This window comes from Myodes glareolus, chromosome 3 (genome assembly GCF_982192425.1).
Source record: "Myodes glareolus chromosome 3, mMyoGla1.1, whole genome shotgun sequence".
NCBI lineage: Eukaryota > Metazoa > Chordata > Mammalia > Rodentia > Cricetidae > Myodes > Myodes glareolus.
In genome coordinates, this window is record NC_142028.1 from 72,510,052 (window position 1) to 72,533,674 (window position 23,623).

A 23,623-nucleotide genomic window follows, 5' to 3' on the forward strand; every position below is an offset into this window, starting at 1 on the left:
ATCCACAGACTCTGCCTCCCGAGTACTGGGATTACAGTCTGGCGCCATCACTGCCTGGCTATCCTAAAAATTTTTACAATATGACTAGAGTGTGCTGTGATGCTAGAAGAAACTTCTGGGAATTATCAAGAAAAGAAATTTAAATAAGCTATGCCCGTAGAGAAGGCAGAGCCATTTTATCTGTCTTCAGAAATAAAGAATTACAAAATTGTCATAGAGGAAAAGGCAATCAATAGCAACAGAGTCAAACATGTAAGAAATTATGAGGCAAATCAGACAAGCAGTTAATAAGAAGATAATATATTTTCTAAAGCCTGTCCCTGATTGTCAAGCTATTTGTCAACTGTTAAAAAATAGTGGTTTATCTCATTGTGATTTCTTCCCTCATTGCCAAGGGTCTTCACATTTATCGCTGCATTTGTCACCTGTTGCACAACCCTGCTGTGTAGCACACCGCCCCAGGGTACACGTTCCTAACCTCTAACCACAGTTAAGCATTTGCATAGATCTGCAGATTTTCCCCTGGAGGCTGCAGTAGCTGGGAGTTAGGTTATCTGGACCAGGCCACTGGATGGCTCTTCAAGTGTTATTCAGTGTCCTTCAGGGACCAGTGTGCTCAGTAGGTAGGAGATAAGACCTAGATGCAAAATGGCACTTCTGCCCAATTCCATTGCCCAGAAGAAGCCAATGACCTAACCTGGTGTCAAGGAGGTGGAACTGAACTCTTGACGCTTTAGTGGCCAGAACTGCGGGATCCACAGCAAAGAACGCACAGGTGAGGAAGACCTTGGGGGAGGAGAAGCTGGAGAGGAGAAAGAGGAAGGAGAAGGGCGGGGGGGGGGGGGGGGGGGGGGGAGAGAAAGAAAAGGAGGGAGGAGGAAGAAAAGACCCTTGTTATTTTGAAGTTCCCTTCTCTCCCTCTCTCCTTTCCTCCTTCTCTGCCTCCCCATTTTCTTTCCTCTACACAACACAACATGACCAATAGCACTTTGTGAAGCTAGAAGAACGTTTCCAAAAATTACCCAGAGCTGGGCAGTGGTGGCGCACGCCTTTAATCTCGGCACTCAGGAGGCAGAGGCAGGCGGATCTCTGTAAGTTCGAGGCCAGCCTAATCTACAATAGCTAGTTCCAGAACAGGCTCCAAAGCTACAGAGAAATGCTGTCTCAAAAAAAAAAAAATACCCAGAAAATATTTTAAATAAACTGTGCTGTAAAGAAGATATAATTTCTCTCTAAAAGCATAAAATTCTATTCCTTTCTCCCTCCCCCCTTCCTACCTTTTTTCCTTTTGTGTGTGTGTGTGTTTGAAACAGTCTTGCTGTGTAGCCGAGGCTGGCCCTTACCTCAGTCCCGTCTTAGTCTCCTGAGTCCTGGCGTTACAAGCACAGACCACCACTCACCCACCTCAGTCTTTTTCTCAAAGCACCCCTCGATCCTTCAGATACATAAACCCCAGCTTTCCACACGACTTGGGTCTCTGCCTGGCTGCTCTGTTCTGTTAGCGGATGGTACCTGAAGGCTGACTTCTCTAACCATGGACTTTTCTCAAATACATGCTTTATTTATTAGTATTTTAAAATACTTAGTAAACAAAGTTCTATTGAAGTTAAAGTTCCCTTAGGTCTTTTCAAGGAATTTCATTCCTTTAAGGCAGATAAGGAAGTGCTGTTGGAGTCTTTGAGAAAAGCTTCAATTGTCCTTGTGGCTTAAATGGTTGCAAAACTATGGTGATTTGTAGATAAGTTACTTTTTAAAGTAAATTGATGAAGAAGTTAGTGCAATCATTTAAGATACAAAATCTGATTTAAAGGTGCGTGGTCGAAGGGGCCGACTAGTGGCACACATAGTTATATCTTTACAATATATGTTTTATGGCAACTCTCTGTATTGGTTCATGTAATTTACACTTGTAGCTATTTATGGTAATATACCATCTAAAACCAAAGCTAGAACCTTGCCCATAACCATACTATTATGACTGCAAATTCCTGCATCCTGTGCCCTGTTCCCCATTCCCAATACCACATTTTTATGTTACTTTATTTTTTAACTTTTTACTTATTCTTTCTGGCTTTTTGTCCATGCACCTCAATCCCATTCATCTCCCTGTCCCTTCGTATCTGCCCTCCCTTGAAACACTCCCTCAAAATAAAATTTAAGAGAAAAGAAAAAATAAATATAATAAAAATCTCCTCGTGGAAGCTGTAGCGTGACCATGTGTACACCCTTTAGTCTGTGTATCTTTACCAGCATTGCAAAGGGGTCTGGTTCCAGGCCTCTGCGTTCTGCTACACTATCAATACCGGTCTCTCACTGGACTCCCCTTGGATATCCTATCGTTGTCCTGTGTCATGAAGATCCTGCAGCTTTGGATCAGCAGGACCAGCCCCTTCACGTGATCCAGCAGGTCATAGATGAGGTGGATGCTGGGGTGGGCCAGCTCATAGCCCTGGTTTCTGGGCCTCCGTGGTTTCCGAGTTGGTCAATCCGCCAGTTCTTCCCCATCTTCACCACTAGGGTGCGCTCTCCAGCACTGTACCAGCTAGCTCGCAAGGGACTGGCGGCTTCTCCTGCTTTCATAACCTCGGGGCTGGCTCACCCACACCTTCCTTCACCACCAGAGCCAGCGCTTCCGTGTTGCCCAGGCGAGGTGCAGGGGCTACTCTCCCAAGTGCTACAACTGTGAGGGGCTGGGCCTGTCCTGCTGTCACAACTGCTGGGGACAGCTCTCCCACTTACCACAGGCAGTGGAGGGGGTCATCTCTCTCTGTCCACACCTCCTCACTGCAGACGAATGTAGGGCCAGATCTCTACATTCGTGTTCTCTGGACCCGCTCATCCTTGGCCCTGTTACAGGGTCAGCTCTACTGTGTTGTCCAGGAAGGGTGCAGGCCCCACTCTCCTGAGTGGGTCAGCCCTCCTGCTTGCAGAAGGTGGGGAGGGGTAGAAAGGGTAGGGCATCTTTCCCTCATCCATGCCACCCCCATGAACAGCTCTATTGTAGTGCCCAGGTGAGGTGCAGGTCCGGCTCTCCCGAGTGCTGCAGCCAGACAGGGCCAGTTGTCCCTCGTGTTGCGGGGGGGGGGGGGGGACCGCGAACCAACTCTGTTCAGTCCTATGTCTTCCCATGGACATCAACACAGACCGCAGCTGCTGCAGGACCACAGCCCAGGCCCAGACATCACCATGGCCCCAGGTGGTGAATGAGCCACCCACCTTAGCTCATTCCTCACTTACCTTCACCTCTTCAGATCTGCCTCTCTGGGCGCGGCATGTACCATTCTGTTTTTCTCTCTCCCATACCCCACCACACATTTACTTACCATAATAGTGCCTGATCGGCGCCGGGTGGGTTCGCCTTGGTCAGACAACCCTGAGCAGGAGTGTGGGTCTCCTTCTTCCGCTTAGTCTTAATGGCACTGGGCAGGGTCATGTTTTCTCCCTGCTGCCCAGGGCAGGCTGCTCTGAGCAGGCGTTTTTATTTTATTTTTCTTTTTATTTGTATGGGCCCTAGAAAGTATGAAAGGCCCCAGCGTGGTGCCCTCTGTGCCCTGTGGGTGAATCAGTCCTTCCAGCCCTTCACATGAGGGGCCATTGCTCTGGAACCCATGGTCAACACTCTTGTTTTCCTCTTTATATCATGGTTTACTAAGACACATGTATTCCTTAGATGGGCATGTCCAAGGTTAGTAATTCTGAACTTCACAAAAGGGCACCATAGAAGCTATTGCATATAATCTTTTGGGACTTGCTTTCTCAATCACTGTGACATTGGCAAGATAAATTCGTGTCCTTTTAATTCTTTGACAAATAGTGTATTTCGGTAATTTTCACACCCTCCCCTGGTTGCCTTTCTCAACCCATCACTCCCACTCAACCACTTGTTTTACCAACAAATCCCTTCCTATTTTCATGTGTTTGCTTGTTTGCACGCGCGCGCACGTGTGTGTGTGTGAGTCCCTATCTGAGGCCTGTCTCGCAGTTGGTACATCTGACTGCTGTCTATTGTGCTATACATGTGAGCACATCATAACCTATTCATCAAACTCCTCTTAAATATATTTTTCATTCTTTTGTATTGGGACAAACAACCTCACTAGTTTAATGACTTAAAGCATCAACTATGTATGTCTAGTTCTTGTTTTGTTCAGGTAGTATGCTTGTGCGCCATGTATGTACCTGAGCCTACAGAGGACATCAGATCCCCTAGAACTGCAGCTACAGATGGTTTAAGCCACCATGTGCGTGCTGGGAACTGAACCCAGATTCTCTGTAAGAGTAGCCAGTATTCTTAATGACTGAGCCATCTCTCCACCCTCATGCCTTTTAATTCTTTTATCTTTAGAGAAAATGAATCTGACCCAGATCCCTAGGCAGCAACACTCCTGGAGTATTGGGAACACACACACACACACACACACGCACACACTGGCTCACCTAGCATAAGCATTGTTTTCTGCTGAGTTACTCTTTACAAGTTCTCCATAGACCTTGTCTCTTGCTGACATTCTCTCCTCTCTCTTCTTAACTTACCATTTCACTTTCTTTGAGGTGTCTTTAATTTAACATTAATTCTTGTGCGGGGCTGGGGTGGGAGTGGGGCAGTGGAAGGGTGGGGGTGAGGGTACGGATTGGAGAGCGATGGGCATGAATGTGGAAAGTGAAGGGTGGGAGTGTAGGTGGGGGTACGGGGTGGGAGGGTAGGGGTGTACACACTCTTACGTGTATTGATAAGTGCCTGCGTGAGAAAGTCTGAAAAGGATTCCAGTGTCCTGCTCTCTGTCTTATTCCCTTTGAGACCATGTCTCTCTCTGAAGCTGGAGCTGGGGGGGGGGGGGGGCGCCAGCAAGCCCCAACAATCCTGTCTCTTCTCCTTCACTGCACTGGGGTTGCAGCATGGGCGTGACCATGCCTGGCTGTTTTTTATGTGGGTCCTGGGGATTTGAGTTCAGGTCTCATGATTGTGCAGTGTTCTGTATAATCCAGAATTTATGTTTAAACTGGTGAGTTTATTAAGAACATTGCAAGCAGCTGGGCGGTGGTGGTGCACACCTTTAATCTCAGTCCTCAGGAGGCAGAGGCAGGCAGATCTCTGTGAGTTCGAGGCCAGCCTGGTCTACAAGAGCGAGTTCCAGGACAGGCTCCAAAGCCACAGAAAAACCCTATCTTGACAAACAAAACAAAAAAGACAAAACAAACAAACCAAAGAACATGGCGAGCAATAGTAAGAAAAAATTAAAAAATAAGTAGCAAGTGACAGAGACAAGTGGTAGATAAATAGCAAACATCCGGCAGATGTTCCAGGGTAGCCCCGTTGAGAAGACAAAAGGAACATCACATCGGAGGCCTCCTGTCATCCTGCAGAAATGACTGGGGAAACCGGGGCTGTCAGCTGAATTCCTTGACTGAGTCTGAACCAGTGGGTCTTCCTTGTCCTCTCTGTCTGAACTTCCGGTTTCCTGTTCCACTGACTGCATTTTTATGTTATGGGATAAATAATAATGGTAAGCTTGATTGGGAACGGTTTGCCTTCTCGTTCTCACAGAAACACTGCTTTTAACATCCTTCTCTGTCTGTCATTTTCCTTTCTCCTTGTGTCAGCGTTGGAGGGCCAGCCTGTCCCTCGGGAAGTTTCGGGAGAAACAAAGCAGGGTCTCCTTGCTCCCAGAGTCCACTTTTGACAAGCTAAGCAGCACAGGATGGTTGACCAATATGATACACTTTACACGCAGCAAGCCCTTCGCCCCAGACCCAAACGTAAATGCCTAACCTCAGTTCAGTCTAGTTTATCAATTTTGTATTTGATAGAAAATGACTTTTAGACTTTGCTCAAGAAATCTTTCTCTATCTCCACACCTAAAAACCCCTTTTCTATATCCTGTTATGGCTTTAAAAGTTTTTTCTTAATGTAAGTCTTTGCTGCCAGGTGTGGTATCATACTCTTTTTTTTTTTTTAACAGACTTGATTCACTTTTATTTTTCTTGTATAAAAACCCTTATGTGGTGGCCACAGCTGGAGCCTGGGTCCTCTGAACAGAGACTCTGGTGTGGGTTTTCACTAGGTGGTCAGTGAATTCCTGATAAGGAGACTTGGTGAACACAGTCTCTTTCCAGAGATCGGGGGTCAGGTAGCTGTAGGTCTTAGAGATGGCATCAAAGGTGGCCTTGGCAAAGTTGCCCAGGGTGGCAGTGCAGCCCCTGGCTGATGTGTAGCAGTCATCAATGCCAGCCATCATCAGTAGCTTCTTGGGCACAGGAGCGGAGACTATGCCAGTGCCTCTGGGGGCAGGAATGAGACGCACCATCACAGAACCACAACGGCCTGTCACTTTGCAAGGCACAGTGTGGGGCTTGCCAATCTTGTTCCCCCAGTAGCCTCTCCGCACAGGGACAATGGAAAGCTTGGCCAAGATGATGGCCCCTCGGATGGCAGTGGCTACCTCCTTGGAGCATTTAACACCGAGACCTACGTGACCATTGTAGTCCCCAATAGCGACAAAAGCCTTGAACCTGGTCCGCTGGCCTGCCCTAGTCTGCTTCTGCACGGGCATGATCTTCAGAACCTCATCCTTTAGGGATGCTCCCAGGAAAAAGTCAATGATCTCGGACTCCTTAATGGGCAGGGAGAACAGGTAGATCTCCTCCAGGGACTTGATTTTCATGTCCTTAACCAGGCGGCCCAGCTTGGTGACGGGAATCCACTCCTTGTCTTCAGCTTTACCTCCGCGAGCCCCGCGGCCTCGGCCACGGCCACGGCCTCGACCACGGCCGCGGCCCCTCAGACCGCTACCGAATCCTCCGCGGAAGCCGCCACGGCCTCCTAATCCTGGGCCCCCGGGGCCTCCGGGCCCTCCTGCTGCACCGGCGTCATCCGCCATTGGTGTCTTCCAGAAGAAGAAGAAGCGGTATCATACTCTTGTAACCCCAGCACTTAGGAGTTGGAGGAAGAAGGGTTGGGGAAGTTAAGTCCTCTGTCATCTGAAGCAGATTTTTAATATGTTGGGAAATATATTTTCAGTTGCTCCATACTCTCCCCTTCCTTTGCTATAACATACCACTTTACCCATGTAGCAACACCTGCGCGTGTGGATCAGATTCAGGTCTCTATTCCTTCTCACAGGCCGATCTGTGTGCCACTATTTCAGAATCCATGCTATCTTAGCGTGCCTTCATAGTGGCCCAAGGTGCCCAGAATGCAGCAAGGCGCCCTAAGCCACGGCAGGCTGTAGCTCACATTCAAATGCCTGTAAGGAAGTGGAAAGGGTGAGGGATTGGAGATCCTGGCGGCATGCCAGCTCTGCCCCTTCTCAACTAGTGGCTTCGGGCTCCACAGTTTCCTCTTGGCCTCTTGGCTCTTGTGTACGAACCAGGAGGAATGAAATGACACAACTATTGAGGTTCAAGGAAAAGGTTCTGTGAGAGACGCCCCGGCGCCATGCCTGTCTGTGGGATCTGCGAATCTGTGCTCTCTGGATAACCCAGAGCGTTTAGGCCGCGCACTCGCGCTCACGTACCTGGCTGCTCTTTGCTGCTGGAATCCAGAGAATTTCTTGGTGTTTTTCTGTTTCCCAAAGTTCTTTCTGCATTGAAGTTCTCTGATCTGATGGGAACAGGATGAGTCAGACAAGGGTCTCTCCGACACTATTGGAGATGAAGGCAGCTTTGTTTAAAATTCACCTTCTTTTGGCTCTGTTAACCCTGGCCCAGCCAACCCATAGCTCAAGGAAGTCCAACAGCTACTGGGTCTGAGTATGGGTTCTAGGAGAGCCCCTGGGAGTGATGGGAAATTGTTCCTGGAACTTTAGATTCACAGAACTCATAGTGGCCTTGAAAGTTACTTTCTAGAATCAGTACAGGAGGCAAGACCATGCCGGTGCTGTCCCAGTATGTTCTGAATCCACGTGGCCCCAAGTCAGGTTCTTAGTAAAGAGTTGCTGAATGAATGAATGAATAAATGAATGAATGAATGAATGAATGAACAAGCTCAGAGATGCAGTTCTCCTTGAGGAGACATTAAAGATCTCATTCTAAAGGCATCAACAGGGAGCTGGAGAGATGGCCCAGCAAGTAAGAGTAATCACCATGCAAATATGAGGCCCTGAGTTAGGATCCCAGCACTCATTCAGGAAAAGTAAAAGCATAGCCTGGCTGTGTGCTCCTGGACTCTAGCACTGGCGGGGTGGGGATGGGGCTCAGGCAGGAGGATTACTGGGCCTTGCAGGTGGTCAGTCCAGCTCCAGGTCCATTGGGAGACCCTGTCTCAAGGAATAAAGCTGTAACAGAAAGGGACCAAGGCCATCCTCTGGCCTCTGCACACAACACACACAGGCTCGCACGTCTGCACATGAAAGCATTCATGTGCACACACACACGCACACAGACACGCACAGGATGAAATATAAAGGTATTATCAAAGCCAGACGAAGGCTGTGCAGCTCACCAGACAACCCTCTGGCCTATGGTGAGAAAGGTTTGGAAAAGACAAGAGAAAGGAGAAAGCAGGAAGGATGCTGATGGCCAGCATTCATCTCCCTTCTTTTCCCGACTGTAGGTATGGGACCAGCCACCTCCTCTTCCCTCCTCTCCCCGACTATAGGTATTGGGCCAGCCAGCTCCTCTTCCCGACTATAGGTATGGGACCAACCACCTCTTACTGACTATAGGTACGGGACCAGCTACCTCCTCTTCCCTCCTCTCCCCGACTATAGGTACGGGACCAGCCACCTCTTCTTCTCACTGTCATGCCATTCTTGCCATGACAGATGAAATGAGACAAAATAAACCTTTCCTCAAGTTACTTTTGTGACTTTTTTTGTGACAACAAGAAAAAAAGCAACTAAGACATATGGGAAAATTTATTTTGCAGAAGATGAAATTAATTTATCCAGATGGCAGTAACTGCATCTAAAAAAAGTTCAAATATAATAACATATTCCTTCCTTCCTTTCCTCTCCCTTCCTTCCTCTCTCTCTCTCTCCCTTCCTTTCTTTCTTCCTCCTCCTCACATTCCTTCTCTTCCTTTCTTCAGCACTGAGGATAGAACCTAGGGACTCTGGCTTGTTAAGCAAGTACTCTGCCACATATATGTGTGTGTGTGTGTGTGTGTGTGTGTGTGTGTGTGTTTCAAGATAGGGTTTCTCTGTTGCTTTGGAGCCTGTCCTGGAACTAGCTCTTGTAGACTAGCCTGGTCTCGAACTCACAGAGATCTGCCTGCCTCTGCCTCCCAAGTGTGAGATTAAAGGCAGGTGCCACTGCTGCCCGGCCATTTTTTTACTTTTAAAAAATTAATTTAGGTGTGGTGGTATACACCTTTCATTCCAGCTCTCAGGGAGCAGAAATAGGTGGCTCTCAGAGTTTGAAGCCAGCCTGGTCTACATAGTGAGTTCCAAGACAGCCACGGCTACACAGTGAGACCCTATCTCAAAACAAATTACTTTCAGTTATGTGTTTTTGTGTGTGTGCATGAAGTTTTGTGCACTGCATGTGTTCAGGCACCTGCAGAGGCCAGAAGTGACTGTCAGACACCCTGAAGCTGCAGTTGCAGGTAGTTGCAAACCTGCTGATGTAGGTGCTGGGAACTGAACCCAGGTCTTCAGCAAAAGTAATAGACACCCTTGTCCACTGGAGCTGATTGCTAGCCCCTCTCTTTTTACTTTTTACTTTGAGGGAGGGTCTCACTAAATTGTTCAGGCTAGCTACTTAGAGTAGCTGGGATTGTATATGTCTACACCCAGTCCCAGCAAATACTTTTCAAATATTAAAACTGTTCACAGTTTTAATTTAAATATTAAGAGTGTCCACAGATGTCTTTGTACTGCTGGCATGGGTGTAAAGTGATATGCTGGTATGGGTGTGAAGCAGCATGCTGGCATGGGTGTAAAGTGATACACTGGCATGGTGAGAAGTGATATGCTAGCATGGGTGTGAAACAGCATGCTGGCATTGGTGTGAAGTGGCACACAAGCATTGATGTAAAGTGGTATGCCGGCATAGATGTGAAGAAGTGATATGCTGGCATGGGTGTGAAGTGGTATGTTGGCGTGGGTGTGAAGTGGTACACTGGTGTAATTGTGAAGCAACACGTTGGCATGTGAGTGAAGTGATATGCTGGCATGGATGTGAAGTCGCATGCTGGCATGGCTGTGAGATGATACACTGGCATGGGTGTGAAGCGGCACGCTGGCGTGAGTATGAAACAGCACGCTGGTGTGGGTGTGAAGCGGTATGCTAGCATGAGTGTGAAACGGTATGCTAGCATGGATGTGAAGTGGTATGCTAGCATGGGTGTGAAGTGATATGCTAGCATGGGTGTGAAGTAGTGGATGCTGGCGTGAGTGTGAAGTGGTACATTGGCATGGGTGTAAAGTGAAATGTTATTTTGGAGGAAAGAGAATTATAAATGACTATTAAAACTTAATGATAACAGACCCTTTGATCAAATCAGTTCCATAGCTGGACGTTTATTTTTTGGAAACCCTAACAGATGTGAGCAAAGATATATGTAGATGAATTCTCTGCAGCACTGTTGGTAATGATGAAAGGCTGGAGGCTCATGAGAGTCTGAGCAGGATGGGCAGGTCATGCTCCAGTGTGTCCATGTGACAGGATGGCAGAAAGAACAACAGACATCTGTCTGTCCACACACGCCATGACTCAGTGTTCCAAATTGAAAAGAAAGCAAGCTGGGCAGCATGCAATGTGCGCACATGAAAATAAATATAACACATTATAACTTGAAGCATAGTTAATATTTTAATATTTCAGCATATTTAAAATTGCATTTTGAAAATTATCTCTTTACTCTTCATATATTTATTCATAAACACATACATGTATCCATTTGGTTATTATATATTTGTATGTATGTATGCATATATACATGTACATATATATACACATAAACTTGCACAATGAAATGTTAATAATGATTTGCCTGAAATTCACACTGTTTTTCTATCACTTGAGTTTTCCCAGTTGTTTTGTGCACTGTCAAAACAATCTTCAGTTACGTGTGTACGTGTTCTCGTGTGTCAGGTACACGTGTGTGGAGGACAGAACAAGCTCAGTGCTGTTCCTTGGGTGCTGTCTATTTTGTTGCTGTTGAGTTTTTTGTTTTGTTTTTTGTTGTTGTTTTGTTTTGTTTCTGAGACAGGGTCTTTCAGAGGTCTGAACTTCTGGGGGTCTGTCTCTACCACCACACCAGGCATGGTCTATACTTGTAATCCCAGTACTTGGGAAGCCTGTGACAGGAGGATTACTATGAGTTCAAGGCCAGTCTAGATCTACAGGGTAAATTCCAGGTTAACCTGGGCTATAGAGTAAGATACTGTCTCAAGAAAAGCACACACACACACACACACACACACACACACACACACACACACACGACCTTCAGTAAACTAGTTTATGAACACAAACAGACCATACGGGCTTGCCTACTAGACTGATGGAGAAAACCCCCTGGAGGAAGACAGAGAGCTGGTTAGCAGGAACTAGTGAGAGGAGGGCAGGAGGAAGGGCAGGTTCAGCACACCAGTTTACCAGACGGTCTCCTCTGTTTCTAATTAATTCTGTGTGTATGATTTGTGGGTTTTTGTTTATTGATTTGTTTGTTCATCGAGACAAGGTTTCTCTTTGTAGCCCTGGCTGTTCTGGAACTCACTCTTTGGAACAGGATGGCCTCAAACGCAGAGATCTACCTGTCTGTGCCTCTCAAGTGCTCAGATAAAGGTGTGCACCACAGCCACCCTGCCTGTATATGGGTGTTTTGTTTGTATGTGTGTCATCCACAGCCACCCCACCTGTATATGGGTGTTTTGTTTGTATGTGTGTCATCTGTGCACCTTGAGTGTGCCCGATGTCTGGAGACCACAAGAGGACATTGGATCCACTAAGACTGGAGTTATAGGTAGCTGTGAGCTGTCATGTGGGTGCCGGGACTTGAACCCCAGTCCTGGGAGAGCAGCCAGTGCTCTTCCCTCCAGCACCTTTACCAGATGGTGTCTTTGATGAAGAGAGGGGCTAACGGGACCAGAGTCTTCCATCTTAGGAGGAGAGGACAAAGGGGCGTGGAAAGGGAAGACGGGTACAGGGACCCATGTGCCCATATTCCATCCTGGTTAGTGCTGCTGCTGACACCTGCTGGAATTCGCTCCGTGGTGGAGATCACAAGAGACACGAAGCACAGTGTGAAGAGCTCGTGTGCTTCTGTTCTCAGCACCATGGGTCTGGCACAGAGTAGGAGCTCAGCGAATCACTGAGAAAGAAAGAAGCAAGAAGGCAGAAGAGGGAGAGGGGAGGGAGGAGACAGGAAAGGTCCCAAGGACCCTGGTGTCAGGTGCTTTTGAGGGGCTGTTTCTACTGCAGTGGCCTCTTCAGGTTTCCACACTCCTGTGTGGTCGGCAGGTGGGGGAGGGTGCAGAGCGAAGGTTGCACCAATTCAGTGGTTCTGACCTGGAATCCCAGAACCCTAGGGAGCTCCTAAGATAGGCATGTGTCCCAGGAGCTATTTCAGGATTTCTAAGTGCATGGAATGAACCAAACATTTGTACAGGGGATGATAGCTGGGTGTCCTTCTCTGGGGTCAGGATTCTATCACTCCTGGGACACGGGGAGACATGAGGCCACTGTTTGCTGGCAGCGAGGGCTGCCTTGGGATGGACGACATCTAGAGATGTGATTTTGGCAAATGGATGTAGCTTCTTTTGGTGAAGGTTTCTTCTTCAGTAAAATGAGGGCCATAAGTGCACCCCATTTATGGTGGTCCCTGGAGCGGTTTGTCCACACAAGCTTGGCAGTGAGCCCAGCAGGCCAAAGCAGCTGGCAGTTACGATCATTATTAATTCAGAATAGGAAGTCTGGACATCCCATGCTAATAAAAAACTCTGATTGGAGCTCCGTAAGTATTGATTAATAAGTGGTGGAAATGAATGAATTATTAACTATGCAGAGCTTGTTTGGAAGACAGTTTTCAAAGCCGGAGAGCTGCCTAGAGAAAGCTCCAGAGCTGGCAGGAAGAAGGCGAGGCCCCATGGAGCTGGTGTTTGTCAGGGTCGAATCTCGCTCCATCTTGGAACAATATCTTCTATGCTTGGAGGAGCCATCTCTTGCCTTTCTGTTGGTGCTCAGGCCTCAGGAAGCTTTCCCTGGCCCTTGTTTGGCTGCCACAGGCCTTTCAGGACTCTGCTGCAGCACCTGCTGCGTGGTGCAGTGCTACCAGCGACTCATAACCTCTCCTGCACAGGCATCATGCTGAGCCTCCACCCCATATCTGAGATCAGGGGGCAATACTAGGGCCTGCGTCTGCTTTTCTCACATAAGTGTGAGAATCCCTGATGGCTCCAGAAAACACTCTGAAAACCACTGGTCTAGACCCTGGCTGTCATCAGTTTCCCATGTTTCCCAGTGCACCCCCTTGCCCAGCCCCAAGAACTCCCTGTCTCAATGGTTATTTAGAAAAAGTAACTCAGCTGAGCCAATGCAAATCTGTACAAAGATTGCCCAAGGGCCTGTGCGCTGAATTCCTGTTGGATCACCTTTCCCTCTCCTGACCTCTAAAGAGTCCCCAGCCGGACTATTAGAGCTGAGAGAGCCCAAGAAGCTGCCTGGTTTGTCCAGAGCTCCCGGGAGGTGTAATTAATAAGCCCTAAAGGTGTCTGGCAGTATGACCAGCCTAGAAAAAAACCAGACTATAAGCCGGTTCTGAGTGTGCCAGGGAGGTGCCGTGTCCTAGGCTATAGCGCCCTCTGGTGTCTAGAGCTCAGCTCAGCACTTGACATTAAGTGAGTGAGGCTTGGTTGGGGCCCTAGTTAACCTCCCAGCCTCTGATTCCCTCCCTTTTTCTTTTGGTTTTTCCAGACAAGGTTTCTCTGTGTAGCTCTGGCTGTCCTGGAACTAATTTTGTAGAGCAAGCTGGCCTCGAACTCAGAGATTCACCTGCCTCTGCTTTGAGTGCTGGGATTACAGGCCTGGGTCACCACCGCCGCCTGGCTGATTTTCTCCTCTTGACCTCACCTACATCATTACCCTAACCGTGCTCCATTTGCCGCTCCATCAGTTTAAGCCCTATCTGTGACTTTCCAACGCCTCTGAGACAAAAGTGCGTCTGTCAATGTCGCTAGCTATTTCCTGGCTGGGTTCACTCCAGTTTGTGTCCTCAGTGGCACAAAAAGAACCTGTTTGAAGAGTCAGAGACCTCCCTGAGGCAATGAGATTTTGGGAGGTCCTGAATCAACTTGGGTGTCTTTATATGTACGTGGCTTACAGACTCTGAAAAGGCTACTTAGCCTCCGTAAAACAAAAACAAAAATCTCTTGTGCTCTGCCTTGGCCCTCTTTCAAAGCAAGAAAACCACAGTCAAATACCCAGGCCTTACAGAGTCTCCAATAGCATTCATTAATTTATGCAAATAAGCCAGGTGGTGGGGGTGCACACCTTTAATCCCAGCACTTGGGAGGCAGAGGCAGGTGGATATCTGTGAGTTCGAAGCCAGCCTGGTCTACAAGAGCTAGTTCCAGAACAGCTAGGGCTGTTGTACAGAGAAACCCTGTCTCGAAAACAACAACAACAACAAAAAATTATACAGTCAGCAAAAATACCTGAGACAGACACTAGCCCCAGTGTAGGGTGTACAGAAGATAAATGAGACAACGTTTAGCCTCTGAGCACATGCTCTGGTGTCTGGTGGATGGGGTGGGGTGGAACTCCGGTAATAAACAGAATACATTAAAAGTTGTTAAGCAGTGATAAGAGCAGGCAAAGACTAGAGACTAGTGGAGGAAGCTTCTCTCTGGAGAAGCCATATCTGAGCAAAGACAAGAACAAAGATTGGGTTTACGTGTGCATATAGGGAAGTCATTGCAAAGACCCTGCAAGCTTCATCTCCTCGAGAAACAGCAGCAAGGCCAGGAAAAGGAGATGCAGGAGCGGAAGTGAGGATTCTCGGTGAGGAATCTAAAGCGAGTACTCCTTTAGGGATGGCTGTCGGGACTTTGGGGAAGGCAAGCAAACTGTAGTGTGATTTGAGACAAAATTCAGCAGAGGGTGTGTCTCAGTCGAATCCCGCAGGGCAGTTTGGGAATTTAAGTTCACGGAAGGGTTCGTCCCACTCCAAAGCAGGCTAAGCGGACTCGCTAATTCCTCCCCATCTGCCCTTAGTGTGGGGCCATCCCAGCCTCTTGGCAGTGCGTGTGGGCGGAGTGAGCACCAGTGCTGCAGCTAACAAGAACAGTGGCCCCCCTCAAGGGCGACAATGCGCATGGGCAGAACAGGCCCAGGAAGCTGGGACACACAGAGAAGGAATGAGGTGAAGAAGGATTAAAGGCAGATTCACCACAGGAGGGAAGGTCAGAGGTCTCAGAGGCAGCTCTGGGGCCAAAGTCTGACTTTTCTCTAAGAGGCACCAGTCTGCTGAGAAAGCGTCTCTTCTGCGTCTTCTTCCTTGCTGTTTCTTTTTTAGCTGGAGTTTGAACTTGAGGCCGGAAGTAATGCAGTCATCTTGTAACCAGGAGGCCATGAGGAAGTGAATGTGAAAACCGAAGCTTTCGTGCTAAGCCTAACAAAGCAGAAAGACAGAAGGAGCCAGAGACCCTCGTGAATTTATGTGGCAGCACCAGATATGCCTAGCTCCAGGCTTCTTCTGTGGAAAAACCAATAAATTCCTATTAAGTCATTGACTCTGGGGCATACTCCCGCCAAAGTGTCTGCCTGTCCACAAGCTTCCTACCTGAAATGAGGTCCTGCTCATATTTGAGCCTCTGGTTCTTATAAATCTTCCTCAAGTTTGCCAATTCTCTGTGTGGCAAGGTCTATCTTGCTTTATTGTGCAATTATTTAGTTATGAGTACCACTGAGCATTTTACTTTATGTTTTTATTGCGACAGTGTCTTACGTAGATCAGGCTGGCCTCACACTCGTCAAGCACTGCCAAGGATAACCTTGAACTTCTGCTCTTCCTGCCTCTTCTCCAGGACTGGGAAGTATGCATCCCCACACCCCCTTCACACGATGCCAGAGGTCTAACCAAGAGATGCGGGCTGGGGCCCATGTTGGCATCTATTCCATCAACTGAACTACATTCCCAGCTTCCCACTGAATTTTATTCATTTGTTAACTCGAGACATTTTGGAAGGGGCAGGTGTGGTGGTGTACGTCCTTAACCCGGGCACTTGGGAGGCAGAGGCAGGTGGGACCTCTGAACTCAAGGCCAGTCTGGTCTATAAAGTGAGTTCTGGGACAGCCAGGGTACACAGTGAGATCTTGTTCCAAAACAAACAAACAAACACACACACACAAACAAACTGAAGACAGCATCTTGCTACATTTGAATTCAGTATACAGTCCAGGATGGCTTCAACAAACCAGTGACTCCCCTGCTTCAGCCTCCAGAGTGGCAGGATTACAGGTGTTCATCTCTACCCTGGCTCTGTGAATATTTGAATGCTTGGTGGATATCTGTTTATGTGAACTGTGTTTCTGGGCTCTGCCCACTGTTATGTGTAGGTTAAAAAAAAATAGAATTAGCAGGCATTGGCCTCTTAGAGTCTGTGGACATTCCTACAGAACTGGACCTGCAGTTTTAACTTTGCACCAATTCTTCAGTCATGTGATCCCAGTGCGTGCTTTGTTCTGGAATGCCTGTTCCCATTCATTAGGATACAGCTTTCCCCTGAGTGGGTATGAATGAGCCAGAGGTATGCTGGCCTGTTCAACGACTGGATATTTACCACAGCTGAGAATATATTTAAGCTCTAACAGATTGCTCCCTCTAGAAACTTCCTGAGTCCAGTAGTAATTATTTTAGCATCTTGGTTTTACTCAAAACCGGCTGCTGGGTAGCCTTCAGGATGGTCATGGTCACACTGTCACTCTCGGTCACACAGAAAACAGTTCAAGTTGTCGCCTGCAGCAGTTTGTAAGATAATGTAAAATAGAGGCATTTCAAGTTGTGTTCACACAGAAAGTTCCAGGTCAGCCAGGCCTACAAAGAGAAATCCTGTCTCAAAATAATGACACCAATAAAAGTCTCAACTTTCAGAGATTTTGCCAGTACTGGGTTTAATCTTTAATATTAATTTTTTTGATTTTTGCGGTTATTCTAGAAACACCATAGACTTTAATTAATTGCAGAAATCTCTTTTGTTACATTATAGTTTGTAAGAGCCTGCCTGCCTTTTGAATGCGTTGCAAGACTTTGCTGAAATATTGAACAGTTAGAAAGACTTAAAACTACACAGAGCTCAAGTCTCACCACCCTGGCTGTCACCAGCAGAAGAGACAGAACAGGGGCGTCCTCCACTGTTTCATCCTGAAAGGGATTAACTATTCAAAGAACAGTTTTTGTCACATACTTGTTAGCTTAAAAAAAAAGAGAGAGATAAAAGTTGAAAATTAGGAATCACTCCCACTTCACAGCATTTTGAAGCCTCAAAATCTGACTTGACATTTTTGATCAAAAATTCCAAGAACCCTGTGAGCAGACGTGTTTAGTGAAAGGTGAACTGGGGGAGGGGGGAGGGCGTGGGTCTTTACCCCTTCCAGGTGGCCCAGCCCTTGACCAGTTTCCGGAACACAGCCCTGGCAACTGTGGGCTTTCCTGAGGCTGGGAGAGCTTCCCCGTGCCTGAGGCAGTGGACGGCACTGTGTCACTGACCTTTGTGGGTGGTGCTGGGCTGGGGACTGAGTGACCCCTGCAGGTCCTGCGTTCCTGTGTGACAATCCTTGATTAAACCTCCTGATACTGAGGTATTCTCTGGTTTTTAACACATTGTCCATGTTTTTATGTCCCCATTGGGAGAATCCACTGGAGGACAATGGGGACTTGAGCCTGGTTTCCTCTGAACTTATCCAGGCGTTTTCTCCTTTTCTGACTTTAATCTGTGTCCATTCTCTATGACATCTGTAACCATACAGTGTCACGACTGTTCTGAACTCTGCCATTCAGCCAACCACCGGGTCCAGAGATATCTTGGGAGCCCCCCTCCGACCCCACAGTGTTAATGTGTGTTAGCAACAGTTACAGATTCAGAGAAAAAGATGCTTTGATAAGGATGAAACTGCAAATGCTTATCTGTGAATCAGCCGGTATTATCTGAAACCTAAAGGAAAATTATCGCAGCTACGGACAGCCGTGTCTGTGTCTGAAGAAAATGTCAGCGTGACTGGAGGTCGATGAGCCAAAGAGCCGTTGCAGTCTGAGGCCTTTTGTAGTATTTTAAGCGATCCAACATTGCATATTGTCCATGAAAGACAAGGCAGAGCCATTAGATCAGAGAGCAATTGCACCAGGCAGGGGAGCTCCTAAGAACCCTAATTCTATTAAGAACAAGAAAGCCATTTCTGACCATGGCGGGACAAGATGGTGTTGTTGTTGCCTTTTGCGGGTTCCACGCGCGCAGCTTCTTGTCAGTGCTCACGGTGACCGGGAATCTGAAGAAAGGGTCATTAGAGAAGCAAACCCAAGGACTTTCGTAGACATCTCAAGCATAAAATCTAATATAGAAAACATATTTAGGGAAGAAAGCTGATTCTTCATAAAAAAAAATTTGAAAAGCTATTACTTGGACATTTTATCCTAATTAAATATTTACTGAGTTCTGAAATGCTTTTTGTTTTGTTTCTTTTTATGTGTACTATAGAGAAGATGTGAGTCGGAAAGTCCTTTACTGACTTTGAGAATTCTAGGGTTTCTCTGATGTGTCATAAAATGCTTCCATATTCCACGCATCCCACCCATGATGTGAGAAACACTGGGGAGTACTTGCCCTGCCATAAGAAGATTCAAAATAACGATGCTTAAAACACAGCATTTTCTTTCCCTCTCCGTTGACAGCTATACAAGAGTGATCCCAGGATGATGGAGGGATTCCTTAGGACAATGTTCTGATGACCCCCACCAGCAGGGAGGCTGCAGAACGCCCTCTGTGTAGTTTTCCTTCCTGCAGCCAGCGCGCATCGCCAGGCATTCCCTAGCTGCCCAGTACTCCATGCTTCCTAAAGGAGCAGCGCTTTTAGAGCCAAATAGACATGTATTGAACTCCCATCTCTGGTGATCAAAGCCAGGGATCTGGCAAGGTGCCCATCTATCCTTTCTAAGACTCGGTTTCCACATCTGTGAAATGAGAAGAGAGCCAACAACCTAGAAGGCTTCTGTGAGGACCAAATGAGGAACATTAGTGTTAGTGGAACTGAAGTGAATGGGATGTTAGTCTCTGGCCCAGTGGCCTCTTGGGCACAGTAGGCTCCAGTAATTCACACACACACACACACACACACACACACACACACACCAAAAAACCAACCGGAGGAGGGCTTCGGATCCTGATTTCCTGATTTGGAGATCATCCTGGAGGGCTAAAGGCCTTAACAGGGAACTCAGCATCTGCCCCACCCACTAATGTTATTTTTTCACATCATTAGTGAAAAACCTCTGGGCAGTTTCTACAGGAGCCTGTGGATGGAAGCAGGGTGGAAAGGAAACCTAGTGAGGAGTCCTTGCTTCTAGGTCTGAAATGGTAGCCAGGCTGCTGGGAACTTCTGCAATCTGTAGAAACAGAGTTTATCTGGGGCTTGACTGCTCAGCCAGCCACTTTATTTCCCAGACTCTCTGGAAGCTTAACTTATTATAAGTGTGTGTGTGTGTGTGTGTGTGTGTGTGTGTGTGTGTGTGTGTGTGTTGGGGGTTGCCAAGGTGCACAGGCTACAGCAGGCCTGTGGAGGTCAGAAGGCAATTCTGTGGCCTTGAGTCTCTCCTTCCACCTTTACCTGGGTTCTAGGGACTGAACTCAGTTTGCTAGGATTGCAAAGCCTTTATCCTCTTAGCCATCTGTCTAGCCCTGGTTGGGGTGTTTTGTAGGGGTATGCATTTGGCTGAAGAAACCAGCCCCAACTTGCAGTAGCTTAAGCAGAGTAGAATTTCTTTCTCTCTGACCTCTTGTCCAAACCCGAGCCGACCAGGTCTGGTATGTCTGGCTGGAAGAGAAACAGAAGAGAGGGCATTGTTGCTGTTGTCCTCTGAAGGGGGGACACAGTGATAGGACCAATGAGTGTTGTGGGACATTAGTCTGTACCTTGTCACTTGTATTTTAAATAAACGCTGATTGGCCAGTAGCAAAAAGTATAGGCAGAAAGTATAGGCAGGGTGACCAGGCAGAAAGTGGAGGCAGGGCAACAAGAATTCTGGGAAGAGGAAAGTTTCAGCCTGTGGTCATCACCCAGACAGAGAGGAAGGCAGACACAGAGCAAGCAAGCAAGATGTGACTGCCTCGCCGAAAAAGGTATCAAGCCATGTGGCTAACACAGACAAGAATTATGGGCTGATGTAAGTTATAAGAATTAATTAATAAGAAGCCTGAGCTACTGGACCAATCAATTTATAATTAATATAGACCTCTGTGTGTTTCTATGGAACTGAATGACTGAAGGACCAGGTGGGAGAGAAACCTCACACAACAAATGAGAGGTACCTGGTGTCTCCAACTTGTCCTCCTGCCACTCCGCACGCTCCTCTTCTGACACTGGCTCTGGTTCTGACACAGAGGTCTCAACCAGGCCCACCCTCACACAGGTTACAGCCAGACAGTCCTTCCCACTGGTGCCCTTTGCTGAGGCTGTGCCCAGCTGGTCAGGGCTCCCTACCAGCTCCAGTGTCTGCTGTGACAGCTCCTTGGGAGGACTGTAGCCAGCCCCATTTTCACTTCCCCAGCTCTCCTTCATTGTGTGGGGCCTAATTCCTGCACCTCCCTAAACCCATCCGTGCCAATAGATCTCATTTCCTGTCGGGGACCAGACTCCACAAAAATACCTCTTGCCAGGGTAGAGATGTGGGGATTTAGAAATATAGTAAAGAATATAGTAAAGAATATGAAGATGCAAATGAAAATAATAGTCATAGCCAGGATCTGGAAACAAACTAAATGCTCCTTGATCGAATGGATAAAAAAAAAAAAGTGGTACATTTACACATTGGAGTACTACACAGCAGAAAAAGATAATGTCAGCTTGAATTTTGCAGGAAAATGGATGGAACTAGAAAACATTATTTTGAGTGAGGTAACCCAGACACAGAAAGATAATTATCACGTGTACTCATTCATAGGTGGTTTTTAAACATAAAGCAAAGAAAACCGGCCTATAAACCACAATTCCAGAGAACTTAGACAACAATGAGAACACTAAGAGAGACTTACGTAGATAGAATCTACATGGGAAGTAGAAAGTAGAAAAAGACAAGATCTCCTGAGTAAATTGGGGGCATGGGGACCTTAGGGGAGGGTTGAAGAGGGGAGGGGAGAGGCAGGGAGGGGAAGCAGAGAAAAATGTAGAGCTCAATAAATATCATGAAAAAAAAGAAAACAATAAAACAAAGAAACATATAGGATAGTATCGGTCTAAGTAAATGCTGCAGGTCCCCAAGTAACTGCAGCCGGCAGCGGGTCCAAGACCACTGCAGCCTTGAAGGCAGCTAGGTCCCAGGCAGGAAGCTGTGCTGCAGGTAAGAGACCGAGAAAATGACCTTGAGGGAGCAGAAACACCCCCCCCATCCCCCCCACCCACCCCCGGCCAATCTAGGTGGGGCCTCTGAGGTAGAAGCACGAGAATCTTGAAGGAACTAGAGGTAAATTCCGACTCTCTGATCTTTGGTCAACAGGGAAAAGCTTCACATTTCCCAGCCTCCAACTTCCCTCATTTGTCCTTGGATTTTTGTTCTGATTTCTGGCTTCTTGAAATTTTCTCTTACAGGCTCTGCTCTCCTGTCCTCCCTGCCTATGAATTTCACTATGACAACAATGAGGTTTCTATGTGAAGAAAACCCCCATTTGTTCCGTCCGCCATCTTAATCAGCAGGCTACCCGTCCTCATTCAATGGAGTAAGTGTTTGTTCCCTGAATGCCCTGAGCCTCACGCCTCTGTGCCAGAGCACACAGCCTCCTCCCTTCATCATACCCTTGTCCCCGCTGCACTGGTCACTCTCTGGGATGACCTCTGCCCCTCACTGGGGACTGCTTTGTGGAGTCCAGGGTGTGGACTCTGCGGGTAGGTGAGGTACATTCCTGTGGATTCCAAGGTCTTCCAACTCCCCACCAATGCCCTGACCTCTGGACCCCAAGCTGTCTTTGTAACTTTGGTGACGTAGGCACACACGGAAGACGCCAAAAAATGCTTGCTCAATGAATAAACAAAATAGACACCCATTCTACTGACTCCTTTGAATTGTTTGCATAGTGACCTTCGAAGGAAGATGATTTGTTCACTGAAAAAGGAAGAGAAAGCTGGAAATGGTGGTACATTCTTCTTATCTCAGGACCTCAAGGTCATCTTCGGTTAAGTTGCAAGTTGGAAACCTGCCTGAAAAACACAAAAACTAACTAACTAACTAACTAACTAACTAACTAACTAACTAACTAACTAACAATAAATAAATAGTAAGTGAGAGAGGGGGGAGAGAACAAGAGCAGGGGAGCCTGAGACTGAGCACAGAGGTACAGCTTACAGACACCCCATAAAATGTGAATATCACTGTGCTTAGCAAATGCTTTTTCAGGGGCTGGAGAGATGGCTCAGAGGTTGAGAGCACTGGCTGCTCTTCCAGAGGACTGGGGTTCAATTCCTAGCACCCACATGGCAGCTCACCATGTCTCCAGTTCTAAGGCTTTTGGCACCATCTGACAAACACACATGCAGACAAACACCAATGAACAGAAAATAAAAATAAATTATTAAGGAATGGTTTTTGGATCTTTAATAACATTATTCTAAGTTCTGCTTTAAAATGAGACCTGATGTGTGCACCCTCCCCACATGCACCTGAACCCCCAGAAACTCCTCATCCATACCCACACTTGCCTCCCTGCCACCAGACAACACTGAGAGGTCAAACTTATGGCCTTGGAGGTCAAGGTTGTGGTTATGCTGGAGAGGACTGAGGCAACTTCTAGCGTCTGTTTGTGTTTTCTTCATGACATGATGTGCTAGTTACACAGGTGGGACAAATACAGAGAATTTATCGAGTTGTGTAGTTAGAATTTTTACGTTTGTTTAAAAATTTTAAAACCGGAATACTTTAAACTTATAATAAATTTTAATCCTTTAATATTTATTTATTTGTTTGTTTGTTTGTTTACTCAATTGTCGGTCATATGTGTGGACTCACCCAAGCCATGGTACACACATTCTTTACCCGATGAGCCATCTCACCAGCCCTCCAAATATAATATAACATTAGATTTAAAAAAAATAAAAAAACAGCTCTAGACTTCCTTCTTCAGATTCTCTTTAGTCTTCAAAGGAATTCAAACTCACAAACAGATGGGAGTTTTTCCTGTGTCCCTTAGAGCTCAGATCAGTTAAATACATGTTGAACGCAGTTATTTTAAAAGGTTGAATCATTTAAAAACTCTTCCATGCAATAGGAACTCAAGTGCTTATTATGTAAACGTGAGGGTTGTTGGACGCCCTGTTTTCCACCAGGTTTCAAACACGCCTTTCATTGTGCTAATGACAGGAGCGTGAGCAGTTGCTCCTGGAGACAGAATACGTCTCTTAGACAGATCTTGGGTACAGATGTCTGGAGCCTGGCCCAGAATTTGAAATTACAACTATTGAATTTTATACACATATAATAGCT

The 23,623-nt window shown here is 46.9% G+C and overlaps 1 pseudogene; it reads right to left on the reverse strand.

Moving 5' to 3' along the window:
• Positions 1-5,965: 5,965 nt before the first annotated feature.
• Positions 5,966-6,907, reverse strand: LOC148122689 (small ribosomal subunit protein uS5 pseudogene; annotated as a pseudogene).
• Positions 6,908-23,623: the final 16,716 nt, after the last annotated feature.